This window comes from Aegilops tauschii, chromosome 5, assembly GCF_002575655.3.
Source record: "Aegilops tauschii subsp. strangulata cultivar AL8/78 chromosome 5, Aet v6.0, whole genome shotgun sequence".
NCBI lineage: Eukaryota > Viridiplantae > Streptophyta > Magnoliopsida > Poales > Poaceae > Aegilops > Aegilops tauschii.
The window spans coordinates 545,714,494-545,729,100 of record NC_053039.3 but is presented as its reverse complement, the minus strand read 5'-3'; the positions used below and the strand labels follow the sequence as shown (position 1 = coordinate 545,729,100).

The 14,607-nt window shown below is 48.9% G+C and overlaps 1 pseudogene; it reads right to left on the bottom strand.

The window, feature by feature from the left end:
* The window catches only part of LOC109732410 (cytochrome P450 711A1-like), a 41,254-nt pseudogene that overhangs the window by 17,500 nt on the left and 9,147 nt on the right, over positions 1-14,607 (bottom strand).

Sequence of the window (14,607 nt, the reverse complement as noted above, 5' to 3'; positions counted from 1 at the left end):
TAGAAATGGATGTATCTAGAATTATTTTAGTTCTAAATGGCCGCCCGCGGATCCCTTTGTCTTCCTCATGTCCGTCAGACACTTGCGGGGTGGACGAAGGTCCTCGGAAGAGACGAAGCAGCAAAAAACCCACCTGAATCCGCGGTCGTTGCCTCGGCGGTGGCCTTCATGGGTCCGAAGTGGCGGCGGCCTCCCGTGTTCTACTTCTCCTCGATGATGGCGGCGGACACGGAGAAGCTGGCCACCGACTCGTCGCTCTCCACGCACCCGGCTTCTGTCTCTGCCTGCATGGCGCTGCCGCAGGCACGGGAGGCGCGCCCACAGACACGGGAGGCGCGGCCACCGCAGACACTGGTGGCGCGTACGACGCGGCCGCGACGGCGCCCGTACCGGCGTGGAGCAACTCGCCACTCCTCATCGAGCTGAACTGGAGCGGCGAGTTGCTGAACCACGCGCCTGCTTGGGGCGGCAACTGGCTCCGTCGGGCCAAGCGAGGTTGGTGAAGCACCGACTGGCCTGGCCCGTATCCGGAGGGCTCGGCGGGCCACCCAGCCGGGTAATATGCCGGAGAATGGCTCATCGGAAGCCATCGGAAGAGTGGAGAAAATGGTGAAGGAGGAGATGGGGGAGCGGCGGAGGGGTGCGATTCTTGCCCGCTGTCTGTCTGGCCTCGTGTAAATAGAGGGCGGACAGTAGGAGCTTGGCGGCGTCTGGCCTCGTTTAAACTGAGGGCGGACGGGAGGAGCTCGGCCGGTGTTGCATTTAATTCCGGCCCGCTCATGAACGGACGTCTGGCAGGAGTAGGATTCTCGGTTTGCATGCGGGTTTAACGGAGGGGTTTAATGGAGGCCCCGGGCGTGCAGCGGGCGGCAGTACTATTCGATTTGACAGCAGTAATGAGCCGTCAAATCACAAAGGCCCTCGCCTCTCGTGAAACCGACCCAGCTAGACTGCCCCGCCCTCTAGCCTTTTAAAAAATGTATATACTCCACTTTTGTACAGTAGTAGTATCGATAGATTGCACCATGGAGCAAAACTTGAAATTAAAAAAAATGGCGGTACATATAGAGAGCGCTCGTCGCCAAATTATGCATATAGAACTATTAAAAAGGCTTGTCACAATAATGGTGTCCAGCACAAGTGCACAACCCACCCCTCAAATAAAACTAAGCACCCTGGAATTCTTTGACAAAACTAAGCACCCTGAAATTCTTTGACAACTAAACTGCTGGCTATAAGATGTTGGCCATATATATTGTACGTATATAATGTGAAGAAACGAGTGGTAGTACTATACCAACTAAAAGATGAAATGTAAGAAATACTAGTATGTACATACTGAAGAGTTAAAGTAACAAGAAGAAACATAACATAGTTCTGCTGGGTGCTCAGCACAACACACCCCTCAAATTAAATTAAGCGCACCTGAAATTAAACTTTGTAACTATTCCGGTAGACACTGCATTAGAACCACCATGAGCAACGACACTGCCACCTTACTCGGAGTCCTCGTCCACGTCCTCGACTTCGTCCTTGTCCCTCTTCCTCTTGGTTGTTGCTCTTCATCCAACCCTTGTAGATATTGAAGCAAAGGTAGCCATCCATTGCAACATAGTGGATGTGGTCTATATCTAGTACATTCCGCTGCCATGCATGATGATGAAACGTGTATGGAGGTTTCTCCAGTTTACCGTACGAAGGATGAACCATGGCTCCTGCCAGGGTCAGCATTGAAGGCTGACGAGAGGACACCAGCCGATTCTTCTGGAGGTCGAAGGTGTTGCCTACAACGAGGCCTATCCGACGCAGGACTTCTTAGTCGTTACCAAAGTCTACAGTAAAGAATTTGACTAGGTTGCTCTCGAGGAAGTCCTTAAAATCCTGGCACTCAACGTCGGCATGGCATATGTGGTAGACCAAGCATAAGTCATGCACGCAAACCTGGATCACGGCGGGCTTCTTCCTCTCTTCATCCTTCAGATCCTTCTCTCGTCCCAGGACTGTGGTGTACTCAACATATAGCCCAGCGACCCACTCATCATCTGAGTCTTCGAACATGCGTCTGAAGCGAGAAAGGCATCCTTTCACCGTCGCGGAAGAACGGGTGTAGATGACGTCGAACTCATCGCCGGTGATGGTTCTAACCTTGTACTCACCACCGATCGGGGAGATTTGGGACGTCATGGATTTGGGAGGAGGGTTAGGATTTGTGGAACTGCCGTAATGTGAATGGACGGGACGACTAGGAGCGAATCACCGTAGTATTGAAGGACGTGCGGGGACGAGTAGGAGCGAACTGCCAGCGTGCGAACGGCAGGGTAGTGGCTTTCCATTCTCCCATGATACGGGCTTCCGAGAGCCCTTGGATCTGAGATCGAACGGTTGCATGGCGTGATTCTAGACCTATGGGTGAATATCCTATCCTGGAGGGTTATTCTGCAAATTTTCAGCAACTTAGCATGCGACCGTTTGATCTCAGATCCAAGGGCTGCCAGCAGCCCGCATCGTGGTCGCGCCTACCACGACCGTCACGTCGCTCGTGCGGTCGCGCCCTTGGAGATTTAACACGGTGCGTTAGGCTATCTCATGTTGGCATGTCATACATAGTCATCACTTAGTCACACATACTACAACAAGGTTTTGGCTATAAGGTTGGCTATAAGTGTTTTTTTACTTCTCTCTATCTCTTTCTCCGTACTCCCTCTGTCCCATAATATAAGAACGTTTTTGACACTAGTGTAGTGCCAAAAACGTTCTTATATTATGGGACACAGGGAGTACTAGTATTTATTGCATTTGCCAATGAGTGACCTCTTCCAATGAAATGGTGTTGCTAAGTTTGCTTCATTTAATTAGCTATAGACTCAAAATTGTCTTTTCACCTAGGTACACGCGCTTAGCACCGTTTCTTCCTTGGGTCACCAAACTAGTCTCTCTCTTCTTGATTAACTTGCCACATCAGAATTTATGCCTATGTGGCAAGCTTAAGCACCTATAGGAGCAAGTAAGTACAATAGTGCGATTTACATGGCATTTTTGCATATGTGGAGGAAAGAGAGGCAAGGAAAAAGTGGAGAAGTGGGCTCTCATGCAGGAGCCAGCCTCTACTACATGGTGGAGCATTCGGAGAGGCACCTGTATGGAGGTGGTTAGGAATTGGGAGACTCACGCCGGTCGTAGCGCCGCAGTTAAAATGATAATGGCAAGTCAAATCACGGGGCCCCACCTGTCCAGAGTAACTCGCTGTCAAATCACACAGCCCTACATTTGCAGCAGCCTACTCCCTCGTCTTCTCGCGTCTCTGTCGAACCGACTAGGCGGAACTGCCCCGCCTACCGCGCAGGAAAAGCCCGCGCAGTATACTCCCTCCGTCTAGGTGACCAAGGTGGAGAGGAAAACGAGAGAACTTAATGTTTAGTATTTGCTAAGGCTGGTTGTAATGGTACTAGCCTTAGCAATTTTGATGAGGTGTCATAGAATTAAATGAAGAAAGAGAGAGAGTTGAGTACTATGTGTCATACATGGCAATAAATAAAGTACTACATGATACTAATATATGATACATGGCGCAGGAGTACTAAGTATTATTAATACAGTTTTGCTAGAACTCATCTAGATGAGATATAATTTGATCTCATTCATCTTTTATAGCCATTGGATGTGATGCTATATAAGATGCATGTGTGCTGACGTGGGTTGTATTTGTTCTTGTGCAACGAACTGACCACTGCATGTCATGTTTGATAGTCTCAAGTCATTAAAAGCATACAAGCCCCACATCTCTTCTTGGTTGATTCCTCTATTTATGTCAAAAAATAAGAAACAACGTGAGAGTTAATGCACCACGATGTGTTTACTATTTGGTTTTCGTAAGATGACTTAGTACTCACCTAGACGGAGGGAGTATTCGATTTGACAGCGGGCGGCGCAGTTCCCGATACGGCTTTAATGCAGACGAGGGAGGGAGTAGCGGTTCCCGATATGTTGAACGGCCAATGCATCCTCCTTCAATTAATGCATGAGGGAAGTAATGGGAGGAGGTCCGGGAAAAGAGGCTGCACGATGTGAATGCAACGCAGTTTGCCCTCATATAAAGGTGCCCCTCCATTCCAATGCATCTACCACATCGTACGCACCTAAGCATTTGCCTAAGCACCTACACTAAGCGCAAAAGAGCTCACTCCAGACCCATGGCGGCGATGCGCGTGAGCGGCCAGCAGCTGCACCAGATGGTCCACGACGCCGGCCTGCGGCATGGCGCCGAGGATCGTCTCCAGACGGTGTTGGAGACCGGCTGGTGGATGGCCGCCGTCGACGCCAACTACGACTCTCGGTTGGACCAGATGATCGTTGCCACTAGCAACAAGTTCACCGTCCTCAAGAAGCTCGCGGACGACATCGCCGTACTCCTCCAGCCCGCGCACCCGGGTTCCTCATTGCCTGCCACCCTATTCAGCCTCCATGGCCGGAACCTCTTTCAAGCACTGGTGGCCCTGCGACTGCCCGCCGACGCCACGAAGAATGTCCACCTGGAGGTCGCGCTCGCCGCGAGGTGCCTCGCCCTGCAAGAATTCGTCGACCTACACATCCACGTGTACGAGCAAATCGTGTACATAGGTATCTACAAGGCCAGTGAGGACGCTACGACGTTGGCCTTCCTCAACCGGCTGGAAGCCTTGGATGCCTTTGCTGAGAAGCACCTCGACCTCGCCACAAAAGCCGCCGCTCCTTAGCCACCGGACGGTGGCCCGGCGCACTAAGTTGAGGAGGAGGAGGTCGTACGTTCGTGGATCCATCTTTCTTCTTGCCTTCTGTAACCACCACTGCGATCGCATTATCGTGGCCTTAATTCTTATTGTGCTGTTGCATTCTCGTTCCAGTCAATACCGACATGTGCGATCCCTTTGCTTAATTATATGCATCACTATAACTAGTACTCCATCCGTCAATTTATAAGTTGTGCTTACCTTTTCCATCAACTTCGTGCAACGCGCGAGCATCTTGCTAGAAACACTAGAATATGTCTATATAATCCGTATGTGATAGTCCATTTGAAATCTCAAAAAAGACAAATATTTAGGTACGGAGGGAGTAATATATTCGGAGTATATCAAAACAATAGTGATTTCTTTCAAGTTTGTGAACAAATACTACTATTCTACTACTTTGGATCCGTCGCAACGCACGGGCACATTGCTGGTAAAAGGAAAAGGCCTGCCGCGTTCGCGTCGCACCCCCATATGCCCGGGAATCGGGAGTACAACACGGCCCGTCCGGCACGACACATAGCTTAGGGAAGGCGTGTTGCCTAGCATTTTCACTTTCATGTGGGACCGCCGTTGAGCAAACCGACACCCCGCCCGCCGCCGGGTTGGAAAACAGAAACGAGGGGAAGATCTAGCTGTAGCACGGAAGCCAAGAAATTTGGTGTCAGACGGGGCTCGTTGATAGAGTAGGAGCATTCCGTACTAGTACTACTCCTACTAGTACCAAGTTTGTACTCCTAATACTATATTACTAGTATTACCACTATACAACTAGTAGGTACGTGCACGGCACAACATCGTAGGAACAAAAAACGGGAAGATCTTGTTTTGGGTGATTCATCTTTTTTTGAATCAACGTAGTATGAATAATATGATGTGGGGGGCACCCGTGAAGCTTATGTGGCTTGGTTGCATGGCTACGGAAGGTTAGAGAAAAATAAATAGATAATGTGTTTAGAGTGCACTCCACTAAATAGATATACTTTGGATCCATTGCAACGGACCGGCACATCTATATCTATACCCCCTATATAGTGTGTGAAAAACTTTGAAAGTTGGTCTATGGATGAAGCCAATCCGACAGTACAAAGATGGCAAATCCGAGGACTACTGGCCGTTGGATATCATCCACCAGATTCTGCCACATGTATAATCTAGAAGACTCCATGGTTGAACTTAATTCATGACTAACTTTGCCACAACTAAGCTTAGGCAAAGTTATTAGTTCTTCAAATTGAGAGCCACAAGTTGGCAAGCCTAAGGGAATCTTGCCACATTTTTTGTGTGTATGTCATGTGGGGCCTTAGTGTGGCTTGCCTAAGGTGTGGCTTGAACCAAACACTCACCTAAGTTAATCAAACTTGCCTAACCTTACATCCCACCAGATTTTGCCACATGTTAGAATCCAGAAAGCTCCACATGTAGAAGCATAATGCACAAACCACCAGAATCTCATGCGTGCAATGCACGTGTACCTTACTAGTACTAGTTGGTAGTAGTAAGAAACAAATTCCAGTTTTGGCACGAGCTCGTACTACGGGTGCACCACAAGGCCTGCCGCAGGAGTTACATTTCCCTCTCGGGGCCCACGGGACCGAACTTCAGTGGCTTAGTGCCCGGCCTATGAGTCAATGACATGCGGACCTTAAATGCGGCTGGCCCACATGTCATTCTCATGGTGGTGGCGTGGTTCGCGACTCACTCTTTCGAGATGAACCGACCGGTGGTGGCGTGGCCGTGGCGAGGGTGCCACAGCTGGGCGTCGGGGCGTTACGAGGCGTAGATGGCCACACCGACGGGTACTACCTGTAGTACATAAGTACTCCAGCTGAGGATTGATGCACGGGACGAAATGTGTCACAGCCGCTGGATGAAAATTCGATGGTGCAGGAGTACGGATCGGAGCACAGCAGCGCTGCAGGCAAACCGCGTCCAATCGGGTGTGTCTGTGGTAGAAAGTTGATGGTCGCCGCAGTTCAGCTGGCCCGCATGTCATGCACACAAAGGCAGAGGAGCGGTGGGGCCGAGAGGGATGAGGGGCACGTCGGGGGGTGAGGATCCCCTGACGCGAACAATCCTACCATTCTATCACTGACATGTGGGACCCATAAGCGTGGTTCCCACCTGTCAGCGAAGGAAAGGCAGGGCAAGGCAGTGATAGCCATGTCAGAGGATCCATGTCCACGTCGGGGGACGTCGTGCCGTGGGTTGGAGCGGCGTCGTGGGAATCGCGTGTGGGTGTGGCAGTGGTAGAAACAAGAAACGTGATGGTCGCCGTGGTTCAACTTCCATGGACAAGCTGTCATGTCTACTGACACATGTATATCAAAACTAGAGTGTTATATTTCAAGCACGTGAACAAGTATTATTCTACTACTTTGGATCCATTGCAACGCACGGGCCAGCACATTGGTAGTAGTAGTGTCCATCTCTATCTCTAGAGGCCTTCCCTCGTTCATCCTTTTCTCTCACAAGATAAACTACTCATACAAATGCATCTTGATGTTCCGTGGAACGCACGTGGACGTTTCCTTGGGGGTCTCTCTAGTGCGGCGTGGCCGTAGTTGCAAGTTGACGCCCCTTGAGATGCCGACGTTGAGGGGCACTCGGATTTCCTCCGATGAGCAGGTAAGATGAGTTTGATCACATAGTAAATGCATTCTAAAGACTACTTCCGTGTCCATTTCCTAATTCTCCCCCTGCCCACTGTTTCACAGGTTAGGCTCGTGCGAGTGGAGATTGGCTTGCATATGTACGGGAGGGTACCAACATCAATTTGCACAACATTTACAACGGTGACACCGTTCCCGTAGAACCTTTGTCCAACATTGGGATCGGCCATGCAATGGGCCACCGCATGTATTGGTACGATGGAACCACGGTGAGATTGAATAAGATAGCACGAACCTTGCACATGGCGGTCAAAGGCGGACTATGCTGTCTGCGGCCGATTTGTTGCCGTATGAGTAGGAAGACGTTGTGCTCCTTTCTAACCGCATCTTCGCGGTGACAAACCAGGGGACTTATTTTGTATGGGACACATCCTACGATATACTCCCTCTCTCCCAGTTTATTTGTTTTGAATCTTTTCATTTTATAAGTTTCAAATTCAAATTCAGAGCTCCCCATCACATGTTGAGATTACAATGTCCATTAAATCGTTGCGTGCATGTATAGTAAAGAAACAAATCTCGAGTTTGGCATGAGTTCGTGCTGCGGGAGCACCACAAGCCCTGGCACAGGAGTTACATTTCCCTCTCAGGGCCGTCGAGACTGAGCTTCAGCGCCTTACTACACCTACCTTTGAGTCAATAACATGTGGAGCCGATAGGTGACTGGTCCACATGTAATGCTCCCGTAGGCAGAGGGGCAGTGGGGCCAAGAGGGGTGAGTCGCAGGTCGGGGGACGTGTGGTTTCATGGGTTCGAGCGGCGTCGTGGGAATCGCGGGTAGCTGTGGTAGAAACTTGATGCTCGCCGCATTTTAGGTGGCCCAAATGTCATGCACACAAAGGCAGAGGGGCGGTGCGGCCGAGAGGGGTGAGGCGCACGTCGGGGGCGTGGTGCCGTGGGTTGGAGAGGCGTCGTGGGAATCGCGAGATGAAACGTGATGGTCGCTGTAGTTGAACTTACATGGACAAGCTGTCATGTCTACGGACACATGCACTGCATACCGATCACTGGAAGGAGTAGCAGAGAAAGCTATATATGTGGATAAATAGTTCCTTATAGTCAAGCAGACCCACGCTACTACTCTGTTCCAAATACATGCACACCATCGAAATAGTCCATCTATATCAATATACACCGAGAGGGAATATTTTTTTTACAAGAGATGAAATAGTTCATCCATCCATAATGCCCTCCTGCCGGTGCAGCCTTTTCTTCTTCTTCTTCTTCTTCTTCTTCTTCTTCTTCTTCTTCTTCTTCTCCTTGTTCTCATTCTCTGTGGGAGACGGCTTCGCAACAAGCTCTTTGGACCTTGCAGCTATCTCGAAACTCACACGGGCATCAAGGGCAGCATATTTTATCTGCTCGTACGTCAAGGGATAATTCTCCCATCTAGACGACCTTAATGCCACCGTCTCGTCACCCTTCTGAAGATTTGTACCGAGCACAAAATTTGCTACGTCGAATAGGGATGGTGTCTGTTTATCACAATCTTCTACAGGAATTTTGATTCTGGTTTGTAGGTCAGCGATGCTTTTCAAATCAAGGTTGTACGGCTCCAGCTTCTATTTGTCCCCTTCAATGGCTGCCCCACAGAAGTATACGTCCTCCTGAGACAAGAAATCGTGAAGCTCACCTGGTATGGAGGGTGAGTGTATGATGTGGTACACGAAAACATCATCTTCGAGGCACAGCTGAAGGACGGCGGCGCGCTGGATCTTCCCAGGGGCACACTCCGTGTACTCTGCATCGAGACCGATGACCCTCGTCTCTACCTTTTCGAGGGAGTTGGATACATTGTTGATCCACTGCCGAACAACCCTTGGGTGGACGGTGACTGTGGCAACTATGCGCATCGAGCCTTCGACGAGGACATGTTGGATGCTAAAAACCTGCATCTCGATCTCTTTCGCCATTTGGAACCGCTGGAACGGAGGGCTATGGTTTGGAGAATTAGGATTAGATGGCTAGTCTAACTGAAGTAGTAGATGACTATTTAAAGAGGTTAAAACAATGTGAACGCAGTGGGGTTTGGATGCAAATGAAGACGAAGGGGAGGTGAAGAAGCCGAGGAGAATCGGTTCTCGATGGAGAAGTAAATGGGAGAAGTGGCGTGCAGGCAGTTGATTAGACGGCTAGGTAGACTAAACGAAAAGGCTATGCGGGTAGACTGATGAGTCGTACCTGTTCGTGTACGTGCCCATCCTTCCTGATAGGTGGGACCTATGCAAACAGATAAAAAATGTGTCGTAGTTTTTTTTGAGCGCGTGAGTGGGAGACACAACATTCTCTGGTTAAGGAATACTCCCTCCGTTTAGGTGAGTATAAGTCACCTTATGAAAATCAGGTTTTCCCAAAACCTTTAGGCATTGAGCATTAACTTCCTGCTCAATCCCCTCCCAGCCTCGTTAGCCAGCGTTCTCTTCCTCTGCTGCCGCGTTCTACCTTTCCATTTTTCCTCTTCTCAAGTGTGGAACGATCTGCATGCCGTCCTTGATGCACCAGAACGACCACTGCATGCATCGTGGCAGGGCGTTGATTGGGCATGCATGAGAATTTGGTTCTGCACGCAATATGGATGATACCTGAATGATGAAGTGAATAGGCATGCTAGCACGGGAGACCTATTTCCGCTATACAATACTGGAGTACTCATGTTCCTAGTAGTAGTAGTAGTAGTAGTAGTAGTAGTAGTAGTAGTAGTAGTAGTAGTAGTAGTAGTAGTAGTAGTAGTAGTAGTAGTAGTAGTACAACTGTGGTACTCCCTCCGTCTAGGTGTGTAAGTCATCTTACGAAAACCAAATAATCCCAAAACACTTAGGCGCGGTGCATTAATTTCTATCTCGTTTCTTGTTTCTTGACATATCAACCAATAAGAGATGAGGGGTGTGCAAGCTTTTAATGACTTGAAACTACCAAACACAACATGCAGTGGTTAGTTCATTGCATGCAATGCTATTAATTAGCAAATAAGCATTAAGGTCTCTCGTTTTCCCCTCCTCCTTGGTCACGGCGCACAACCTAAGATGACTTACTCACCTAGACGGAGGGAGTACACTTGATGGTCAAAATACTATGCATCCGGTCCTCACAGTGAAGTGACAACACCCTGCGCCTGACACTAGTCCAGGCGGCGTGTTCGGGTTACAAAAGTCAGCCTCACCCTGTGCACCGTGCAGTCTGTCACCGCTGCTGTACAGCACATTGGCGCCTCGCCTCGTCTCCCTCTCCGCTCCCATAGCACGACTCCATCTCCATCTCCTTCTCCGTCTCCATCTCACTGTGCCCCCATGTACCGTCGCCTCACTCGCCTCCCCCAGTACCACTATTCCCTCGCTAGCCGCTCCAGCACCGACATCCTTCTCCCCCGTAAATCAAGCCCCCTTCCAAACTCCACCATGGCCGAACGCGAACCGCACAGCATCCATATGAGCCGCGATTGGAGCAATCTCCCCAGTGACATCCTGCGGCTGGGCGCCCTGCGGCTGGCTGCATGCTCGAGGGACATCCACACGGCCATCGTCGAAGCGAGGCCTAAGATTTTCAAGACACCCTGCTTGCTGCTATCTGGTCTTGCGAGATTGGCTCACCATGATACGGAGGCGTGCATGATGCCCCTCGACTTCAATCCGATCTCCATTAGCCGAAACTTCTTTGCAGGTATGTAGTGGGTCGCCGTACATCATTTCCCTCGACATCGATCCGATCACCATCGCCCGAAACTTCTTGGTAGGTATGTACTGGGTCGGCATGAACTCCCACTGGATGGCTGCCTTCAGAGAAGACGGTAAAAAGTTGGTGCTCGTGAACTTCCAGACCTCCCATGAGATTATCCTTCCTCCGTTCGATTATATAGAGTATTACCATCGCGGTCCAAGTCATCTAGATTACTACGTTAGTTGGACGGACCTAGTTTTGCAGAATATTATAATCTGCCAAGTGCCCACACGACATGCGAATTACGCAGACTTCAAGCTAATTGCCTTGTTCGACCGCAGACTCGCCTATCTTTACGCCGGTGCCTTCTTTAGCTGGAGACAACTCGGCTCGCAGTGGATCATCGTCAAAGCTGATACACACTTCTGTGATGCTATTGAACACAATGGCATCATCTACGCGATCGACAAAGCAGATGGCACCACGTATTGCTGGGACGGCGCGTGTAAGTTGTTTCTGTCTCATGTTAATGATGACGCCATGACACCGTTTGAACTTTTTGTGATGATTGGCATATTCCTGTTTGAGCAGAATTTGAGTAGAACTATGGCAATGTATTAGAGACGCCGTAAATCAGCTATATTTGGAATGACTTAATTCATGCGATTGTGACCATGTCATTACAGCCAATTTGTACCCTGAATAATCAAACGGTTAGGAATATATGGATAATATCCTTATTTTACAGTAATCTATATACTACTACTAAATATGACTGTGTATCAATGGCCATGTTAGTTTCCTCATTTTCATGATGTAGAAACATGCACCACACTGTTGGTTTCATCAAACCATACATTAGGGAAGTAAATGTGCATATGGAGAACTCTATATTTGGAAGTAGTGAAATCCTGCAATGATTACCATGTGTACATACCTATATTCGCCCTTCAGCAATCAATGGCTAGAATAATATCCTCACAAAAATTTTTCCCACAGAACACGAGTATATAACAATGCATGGTCTATTAGTTACCTTGAAGAATTTGTTTGTGAGGACAGAACATGATTACTCCCTCCGTTCCCAAATATTTGTCTTTCTAGAGATTTTAACAAGTGACTACATACGGAGCAAAATGAGTGAATCTACACTCTAAAATATGTCTACATACATCCGTATGTTGTGTCTATTTGAAATGCCTAGAAAGACAAATATTTGGGAACGGAGGGAGTACATAACATGCATGACATGGTAGTTTCCTGTGAAGAATCGATTGCGAGATAACATGAGTATAACCATGCATGGCACTTCTATATTTTCGAACCCAGTATACATTTCCCTGTATTTTCCTCCCAGTTCCAACAGGGACATATCAATGATGTTTCTTGCATTATCCTACTCATACTCTGAACAATGCTGATCTTACATTAACAATGCCTGTCCTTTTTGATATGATGTAGTGTCCCTACAGTTACTGCCCTTTGTAATCACACCACCTTTGCCAAAAACAGGGAAGCACAACTGGTTCCTCGCTCGATCAGACGATGGCAAAAGACTGATGATCATTCGGGCACATGAGCCGGAAAATTTATATTGCAAAAACCCCACTGTATACAAGCACCGTGTAATACGTGAGTATCCGGACAGTGGATGTTACGTCTATGAGCAGGATACCAGCTTGTTGGGGCCTTTAGGATTTTTTAGTTGGAGGCGGGTAAACAGCCTTGGTTCACACTCTCTGTTTCTCGGACTCAATTATCCGATTAACCAGGAGATCACCGTTGGCAAGGACCTTGATGGCAGAGAGGCTCTGTTTGCTATGGAAAACTGTGTCTACATGGCGACCCCTAGGAGTTCGGGAGCAAACTCCCCTGATTGTCAACGATACAGCCTGCAGCCAAAAGAAGGTGAGAATGAAAAAGGCATCCGGATTAACTTTGATCCTTGGATGTCTCAATTACGACAGGCAGTGATGTGGTTCAAGCCTTCAGGTTGATAGGTAATTGGGCTGTTGCATCGAAAGGGTGGAGTACTAGTGTCTCCGGATCACTGGTCGCTGAAGCGGGGCTGCAAATTATGATGGTGTTGGATCATCTCTAAGAATGACTTTGTTGTCTTTGCTGCTGGTTCTGGATGGGTAGTTCTTTCTTTTGTTATGCATATTCCTTGTCATTTGGTCATCCTCGTCTATGTCACTCTTACTATGTAATAATTGCTTCTGTTTAGAATGTCATTCTCGTCTGGATCACGAGAGTCTGAGCGCTGCAGATGGGTGCGTTTTGGTGGTGTAGCAAGACTTCTTATGAACTATCATGTCTTGCTATTTATGTCAGTAGTAGTCACTAGTCAGTGTTTGAATGTTGTATATATCGTTGTTTCGAACTGTTTATAGTTTCGAACTACTGTTGGGCTAAATGAGGGCATCAGCATTCTCCAGTGTTCAGAGTATATCTCCTTTTTTCGAGTTATATAATTTGAGCTCAGTGTCTTTTCAATGATGTACACTTGTTTGGGCCAGTGAGGTGTCGTTGAATATGGGCCGAGTAGTAACGCAATGCCAAACAGGTCAATTATGCCTCTCAGGTCGGGCTCTCAAAAGATCCTGAAAAAAAAGGCCGGGCTCTCCAAAAAAGAAAGAATAAGGACTCTTAGGCCAACATGTGGGCGCCACCGGTGTTTTCGTGCGCTTGCGCGCCGAGAGCATATTGGCGCGTGCTCGAAATTCATGCTACCTTTTCATCCCCAGTCTCCCACCCCTCCCCCACCTCTGGAATCTCGATTCCTACTCCAGTTCCCCCAAATCCCCCTCCTGTACTCCCTGTACTCAAGCGCACTATCATGTCGCCGGTCAACGCGGATCTCCAAGCCGAAGATCCTGAGGTCCGTCCTGCCTTCGGTCGCTGGGTGCTGTCGCTCAACAGTGGCATGGCGGCGCTTGACGACCAGTTTGTCGGCAAAGTGCTGATGGTAACCATCAACGGCGACCGGCCTCCCGTCTCATCGGACGACCTTGTCAAAGCTCTTGGCATTGCACACGGCGTCCAAATAAGTGACTTGCTCGTTGAAGTCTGTCCGCCACCGGCTGATTTCTTCGTCAGGTTTCGGACAACTTTCGACTGCAGTCATGTGTTCGAATCTTCCCGGCGTTTGTTCTGCGATGGCGCGCTGGTGAGCTTTGATCGGTGGCACCCAGGATGGGGCTCGGTGCCCTCTGAGCTTGAGTTTTTAACAAAGCTTACCTTCCACGGCATGCCTCGACGTGCTTGGAACAACGAGTCCATGAACGAGCTTATCAACGACCTTGGAGGTGAGCTCGTAAGTATGTTTGTTCCTCCAGACAGCTGGGCTCTGACGGTTATGGCATGGATGAAGAAGCCGTCCACCATACCGAAGGTGATTGGTGTTGAGATACCGGTGCAGGAACCGGGGTTGTACTATTCGTCGCCACCAAGGCTACCGCGGACCACGTTAGGGATGTACCTGTATCGAGTGTTCGTGCATGTCGAAGAAGTGG